Source organism: Pyrus communis, chromosome 8 (assembly GCF_963583255.1).
Source record: "Pyrus communis chromosome 8, drPyrComm1.1, whole genome shotgun sequence".
NCBI lineage: Eukaryota > Viridiplantae > Streptophyta > Magnoliopsida > Rosales > Rosaceae > Pyrus > Pyrus communis.
The window spans coordinates 26,488,300-26,496,392 of record NC_084810.1 but is presented as its reverse complement, the minus strand read 5'-3'; the positions used below and the strand labels follow the sequence as shown (position 1 = coordinate 26,496,392).

The following is an 8,093-nucleotide window of genomic DNA, read 5'->3' as shown; positions in this document are numbered from 1 at the left end:
ATGATTGATAGATTGGTCCATAATTTTGGTCTAAACAAAGAGAGAAAATAAATAAAAGAGCTATTCAACTTACAATCCGATTAGGGAATGAACATGCTCCTCTTACATAGATATTTTGCAATAGAGAATTTCTGGTTCAATCCGTACACACTAATATTTCTTCATCTTCTGGGCAGCGAGCATTAACTGGAACATTGAAGAGAGAGGTGGTTTGGAAGTTGTCAGGGACCATGAAAGAGTTACTGTTGTTTGCATATTCTAACCGATTTGCACTAACAGTTTCACCATCCGGTTTGCTACTTTTACTTTTACTTGGACTTGGGACTTGGACTTGGACTTGGCCTTGGGCTTTCCTGTTAAGAAGAAAAACAAGAATTAGGAATTGTAAACAAATCAAAAAAAGGAAAATGAACACGCAATCTAGATTCTAGAACTCTACCTTCTTCTAAGCCTTCCCCACTTCAGATAGACCATGAATTGAATATTGTCAAGGAGTTGGAAATATGCATATCTCCACGTCCTCTTGAGAAGCAAAGGGCAACAGAATCCCAATAACCCTACAAAGAAACCAAGCACAACGGATAACCCAAACCATAGACTTTGATCCTCATCATCGTCCAAATCCTGGTTGTTCTCATTCTCATCTGCATCATTGCCATTACTTGGCAAGCACTGGTTTGAAAGTGGGGCACCACAAAGTTTCGGATTCCCTTCGAATGCAGAAACACTGAAGCCTTGGAGCTGAGTGCCGGCTGGTATTGGTCCTTCAAGATTATTGTATGCAACAGTAAATGTAGACAAGAAATGGAGACTTGATAGTGATGATGGGATTTCGCCTGACAGACGGTTACTGTTGAGTTCTAACCTCTCCAACTTTGTGAGATTGGCTACTTGGTCTAGAATGTTGCCGGAGAAGTTGTTGATGCTTAGATCCAGTTGTTGAAGAAATTGCAATTGGCCAATCTCAAAGGGTATGCTGCCGCTTAAACTGTTGTTCCTGAGGGAGATTACTCTTGGCATGTTGGGCAGATACTTGTACTGTGAAGACAGCACAGTTGCATTATTACCGCGTTGAAAGTAGACGGGCAACTCAAGAGAACAATGTCATGTTTCATTCGCAGCCTTTTGCGATACTAATGCTTGTAGTCTGCAAAGCTCCTTTGGAAATTCACCCGAAATCAAGTTGTCATTCAACAACAAAAAGAAAAGATGCGGAAGATATTGGGGAAAAACTTAGAGTACTCAACTCTAACACAAGTGTTGGAGAGACAATACAAGTAAACAAATTACTTGTATTACACAAACAAAATATTACAACACAAACTATCAAGGACACTCTTGGGAAGCTATGACACTCACTCACTTTCTAAAGACAAACTCTAGATCACTCACACTACTACAAGACTATTCTTGCTTCTCACTCTCACTTGCTTGCTTGCTTGCTTGCTTGGTTACATAGCACCACACCCATATTTATAGGGCATGTTTGCCGACTTTGGACATTGCTAGATCATTCTAGCTACTAATCATGCATGCCACCGACATATGGTTAATAGCCATATAATATTACAACTTGCTAAAATTATCTAGCTTATTATGCATGCCTACCGACTTTAACATGCAAATTTGAACTAGAATGGTCTAGTTCATTTGCAGCTGGACAAAGTCTTCTAGAAGCTTCTACATTCCAAGCTTGCTGCTTGTATTTGCTAGACTTTTCTAGAATCCAAACACCAATTGGGCTGGTGTTGATCTTCAATACTCCCCCTCAACACCATCTCATTCTTTCCTCCATGTCGAGTTGACGATGAAGCTTTTTCTTACACACCCATTTGCATGATATGGGTTTCACATCTCTTTGCTTTGGCACTAGATTCCAAGCTTGATTTAGCTCTGCTGCAGTGACCTCTTCTCCCAACTTTGAAGCACTCAGGTCCAGCTGCTTCTTCTTCTATAACTGCGTTGACGTATCTCGGATTTTTCCTCCGGATTCTTGTTGACCTCCTTAGTTGTGATTGTGGAGTTGATACTTCCACTTCACTAGGTCTATCTTCTTCTGGTTGTTGATATATGTTAGCTTGCCAAGGGTTTTGGGGCACTGCTTGCTCAACATCATCACCATCAAGCAAATCTTCAGACTCATTTGGTCTCGACTGGATTCGAACAATTTGCTCCCCCATCTTTTGCTGCAACTTATCTTCTATCTCTCTTGAATCAGGCAACGCCTCCTTTTCTGAGGACCACCAAGAAGATGCTTCATCAAACACCACATCTCGTGATGTGTAACACCTTCCATTCGTAGGATCACAATATTTCCACCCTTTTCTTTGGTTGTCGTATCCTACAAAGATACATCGGACTGCCTTCTTGTCAAACTTGCTACGTAAATGACTTGGAACAAATACGTAGCACACACAGCCAAAGACTCGAAAGTAACTAACTGTAGGTTTCATATCCCATAGTTTTTCAAAGGGTGAGACAAATTCTAACCTTGGTTGAGGAAGCCTGTTGATCACATAAGCTGCAGTTCTTATTGCTTCGGCCCAAAACCTTCCTGGTACATTCTTGGCATGGAGCATACTTCAACATATATCTCTAAGATGTCGATTCTTTCTTTCCGCTACACCATTCTGTTGTGGTGTATTGGCACAAGTGAACTGGTGACGTATTCTACATTCTCATAGATACTGGGAAAACTCATTCGAGGTATATTCTCCTCCATTATCTGTGCGTATGCAACGGATCTTCTTTCCTACTTCTCCTTCAATTGTCTCCTTAAACTCTTTAAATTTTGAAAATGTTTCAGATTTTTCTTTCATAAAGAAAACCCACACATACCTCGAGAAGTCATCAATGAACATCACCATGTACTGCATCCTACTTATCGATGGTTGCTTGACGGGCCCGAACACATCGGAATGAACCAACTCCAACGGCTCTTTCGCTTTAAACTTCGACTCTTCGTATGGTAGTAGATGTGCTTTACCATACTGGCATCCTGCACAAACCGTGTCTGTTCTCACGTCAAGCTGAGGTAGCCCCTTAAGCATTGACTTCTTCATCATCACATTTAGCTTGTGATAGCTAACGTGACCCAATCTCATGTGCCATAAATCTGCTGTCTCGTTCTTTCTTGTCTTGTCTATCTATGCAGTTTCTGTTGACATTACATAGACTGACTGCAGTCGCCGTCCCTCCATTGTTGGCGTCCCTAAGATCTTGAGGTGTCGATACACCTTCACATCTCGTGGACCAAACAATACATAATTTCCCAACGATGTCAGTTGCGGCACTGAAAGCAGATTTTTCTTCATACCTGGAACATGGTAGACATCTTGAAACGGCATATGGTTAGTGTTGTATCGGGGCTCAATTATTGTTTTACCGATGTGAGCAATCGGTAGCCTCGAGTCGTTGGCTGTCACGACCAAACGACCTCCTTTGTACTCAGTCAGACTTTGTAACTTTTTCTCATCACCTGTCATATGGTTTGAGCAGCTTGAATCCACGATCCAATCATTCTGGTAGTCAATCAACTTCGGACTTGTTGTTGTGAGAGCTGACTCTTGCTTCTCTATAGCAACGGATGCTTTAGCGTTCCATTCTTCCTCCAGGGCTAGAGACGCAATGACATCCCAATCATCTTCACTTTTCTTATCTGAGTTAGCGATGTTACTTTCTGCAGGCTTTTTGAACGAACAATCCTTCGCCATGTGGCCATTCTTTCCACAATTGTAAAACTTGCCCTCAAATCTTTTATTATTCTGGGACTGACCACGGTTGCCGTGATACTTCGGAGCTCCCCCTGGCCGAGAACTCTCTCCTCTTTGATGACCTTTTTCCTTGTCACCATTTCTTTTAGATCCACCACCAGCACGCTGCTTAAAGCTGCCTTTACTTTTAGTGCAGAGCGCTTCCTCCTCACCTTTTAACGAGACCCCTCCCATTTGCTTTGCCAAAGCTTCTTGATCGGCAAACAAATTCTCGAACTCAACACGTGATGGTTGGGTCGGCCATCCTTGTACAGCGGCAACAAAGCCTCAATATTCGGGTCTCAATCCATGGATAATTATTCTTTTTATCCTGGATTCTACAATGGCAGCACTAGGATCTAATTCAGAAATTTCACGGCAAATAGACTTTAACTTGTGGAAATACTGGGCAATCGTCATGTCCCGTTGGGCCACTGATAATAGCTCATTCTCGAGAAGCTGCAGTCTTGTATCGTTCCTCTTTGAAAAGAGTGTGGCGAAGGTGTCCCATGCTTTTTTTGGTGTCTTGGCCTTCCGTATGTGCTCTAACATGTCATCTTTAACCGTAGTTTTTAAGGCAAACATGGCCTTACCTGCCTTGATCTTCCACTTCCTCAAAGCACCGCTGGTGTCTTCTTCTGGTTGCGTAACTTCATTACCGCCGACGACATCCCAAAGATCTTGGCCTTGTAGGTAAGACTCCATACACGTCGCCCACGTGTTGTAATTTTTGTTGTTCAACTTCTTGATTCCTCCAACAACTTGAAGGTCTCCCATCGTGTCGGCAGAGCTTCGATAAGCCGAACAAGATTAACCAATAATCTTGCGAAGTACTAAACTTCTCACGATTGTCAATAACTTCAATAGAGACGGTCCCTGATCGTACCACTCTGATACCAATTATTGGGGAAAAACTTAGAGTACTCAACTCTAACACAAGTGTTGGAGAGACAATACAAGTAAACAAATTACTTGTATTACACAAACAAAATATTACAACACAAACTATCAAGGACACTCTTGGGAAGCTATGACACTCACTCACTTTCTAGAGACAAACTCTAGATCACTCACACTACTACAAGACTATTGTGGCTTCTCACTCTCACTTGATTGCTTGCTTGTTTGATTACAAGCTTGCTTGGTTGGTTACATAGCACCACACCCATATTTATAGGGCATGTTTGCCGACTTTGGACATTGCTAGATCATTCTAGCTACTAATCATGCATGCCACCGACATATGGCTAATAGCCATATAATATTACAACTTGCTAGAATTATCTAGCTTATTATGCATGCGCACCGACTTTAACATGGAAATTTGATCTAGAATGGTCTAGTTCATTTGCAGCTGGACAAAGTCTTCTAGAAGCTTCTACCTTCCAAGCTTGCTGCTTGTATTTGCTAGACTTTTCTAGAATCCAAACACCAATTGGGCTGGTGTTGATCTTCAGAAGAGTCCCCAGCCAACCAGGTATTGTGCCAGTGAGTCTGTTAAAAGACAAATCCAGGACTTCCACTTTCCCGAGCTTTGAAATCCATGCAGGTATGTGCCCTGTCATATGACAGCTATATAAACTGAAAACACACAAATTTTGTAACCCATAATCGACAGTTATATCCCCATCTGGCATTTCTTCACCTTTAAAATTTTTTGAAAGAAGGAGCACCTTGAGACTTTTGAAACCCGTCAATATCTTCATTGCCCCCGTGACATTGGTGAGTCTGTTACGAGAAAGAAAGAGGAAGGTCAAGTTTTTCAATTGAAGAATCTCAGGTTGGATTTGGCCCTCGAAATCATTTGTTGCCAGTCGAAGTGCTTTGAGGGACTTGCATGAGTAGAGGCTTATTGGCAAGGTACCAGTGAGATTATTACTTATACAATCTAGTTTACTAAGTTGAGTAAGATTAGAGAAATCGAGCACAGAGATATTCCCACTAAAAAAGTTGAATCCCAGATTTATTTCAACAAGGTTTGTGCAATTCATCAAAGATGGGGGCAGATGACCTTGGAGATTGTTGTAATGAAGGCGCATGAGCTTTAATTTGGAGAGCTTCCCAACATTCTCACTGATGGGTCCGACAAGCCCATTGGTAGATAATGAAATTTCTTGAAGTGCCTGAGCATTGTAGATATCAGCAGGAAGGGACCCTGAGAGAGTATTGTCGCCAGCACGAAAGACCTCCAACTCGGAACAGTTTCCTAGTCCGGGAGGAATTGGGCCACTGAAATTATTGTGGGAGAAATCCAAAACTCTAAGCGAGGAGGAACGAAGACAGATAGAGGAAGGTAGTTGGCCTGTAAAATGATTATTGCTGATATTCAAACTGCTCAAATTCCAAGCATGCTGGAGGAATGAAGAAGGAATTGTTCCGTTGAATTTATTGCTCGAAAAATCTACCATTTGGATGTAACTTGATAATAAAGACAATGGTATTTCTCCGGAGAAAAGGTTATAGCTCAAATCAAGAATCTCAAGGCGACTCAAGGACAAGAACATCCCGGCTTCAAGAGAGCCGGAAAGCAGATTGTGGGAGAGATTGAGGTGTGAAAGAAGCTTAATGTTTCCTAGTGATGAAGGAAAAGTACCTCCTGTGAGGCCCTTGGATGGTAATCGCAATTGGATGATCCAACCGTTCTGATTACATGTGATGCCTTCCCACTGGCAACAATCAACTGAAGCAGTCCAGTTCAATGCCGGGGAAGACAGAGTGCTCGCGAAGGACTTGAGGGCGCTGCGTTCGGTTAGATCACATGCATGTATTGTGAATGTAATGGAAGAAAACAAGAGGATGAGAAGGAAGCCATGAGAGAATGGATGATCCATCTCAGGTCCAGAGTACTCACAGGTTTTCTTCTTCACGCGTAGATAGGTGTGCATATATGTATGAATCTGCCGAGTATATACACATCTTCTGCATCCCGGGACTGAAAGCAAAACCAAGAAGAAGCATCAGACAAGAAATTCCTTGTTGGTAAGAGTCATGACAGCAGAGCATGAATATATTAAGCAGCAATCTTCTCTCTCTCTCTCTCTCTCTCTCTATATATATATATATATATACACACATACATATATAATTTTTTGGTAGATTATGGGCGATAAGGCAACGACTTCGAAGTCGCTGAAATTTTTTTAATCTCTTAGTCTTCGGTTAGATTGCAGGTTTCTTAGATTTAAAGGAAACACCAAAATTAGAAAGGACGACTCTGCTCTTCTTTGAGGCTCTGTCACTGTTTGTTTCTGCATAAATCAGCGAGCCAAAATTCATCAAATTTCATGTCGATTAAAATTTCAGGTTTTTGTTTGAGGTGAAGCAGAGAGCAAGATTCGAACTTTTACCACTTGAGTGAAGTAACCTAACTTACTTAATATGAGATTCAGTCTCAATATTTACAATTTTTGCATACGTCTTCCATGTTCTTAGTTGTATTATTACTTGCACTATTTCAAAAAGCGGGGACCCACGAAGCATTGGGTTGCCCACAACGGCAGTGCATAGATGATTTCCTGAGAGGTCTGAATCGTCTCTCCAAGTTGGTGAGGCTGGAATCTGGTCTGAAATGATGCCAAAGAAGTTGTCGTTGCTAAGGTCCATTACATATGTAGTAGAAGAGAAATAAGTGTAGAAAATGCAGACAGACTTCAAACTTCAAAGCATCAGTTGCACACGAGGGTCCATTCAAGGTTTTTGGATTATTCCTTTCCGACTTTGATGACTTTAGAGACAGGGCATCGAAGTTATCAAAGTTCGAGAGACGGTTCATCAGCTTACTACTAATCAAACAAGTACTAATCACATGTACAAACCAATAGCTGTGCCAACCCGTGACTTCAATGTTTTAAATTCATTGTTCCAATTCAAGTAAAGACAATCTAGGGCCGTAGCCAAGATTTTTAACTTTTTGATGCAGGGCATGCTTCAATTGAGGTTTTAGAGACGGTTGATTAGCTCATTACTAATCGAACATTGACATTGACCACATGTGCAAACCAATATATAGTTGGGTTAACTTGAAACTTTAGCGTTTTAACAAATTTATTGTCAAAGGAAGGGACAATCTAGCGAGCCATTACTAATGAACCGAGGTTTTCTAGGTTTTTTTATGTGAGACTTGGTTGGTTGAGGTTGAAAATAAAAATGTAAATAGTTGCAAAAATCAAATATAACAATTAAAACTCCCATACAATTGAATAATGCGTAGCATAAAAGCTACATCGGCGAGACATGCTTCAACTTGGGTTTTCAAATCTGTCACGTAGGCATACAATAGCAAAAAATGGCAGCAAACTCTCTCCAACCTAGCCTTCAATTTCTTACATGGCGTTGAGTCAT

General features: G+C 41.2%; 1 pseudogene; it reads right to left on the bottom strand.

Moving 5' to 3' along the window:
* Window positions 1-6,625, bottom strand: LOC137741972 (receptor-like protein 2; annotated as a pseudogene).
* Between the last annotated feature and the right edge of the window lie 1,468 nt (window positions 6,626-8,093).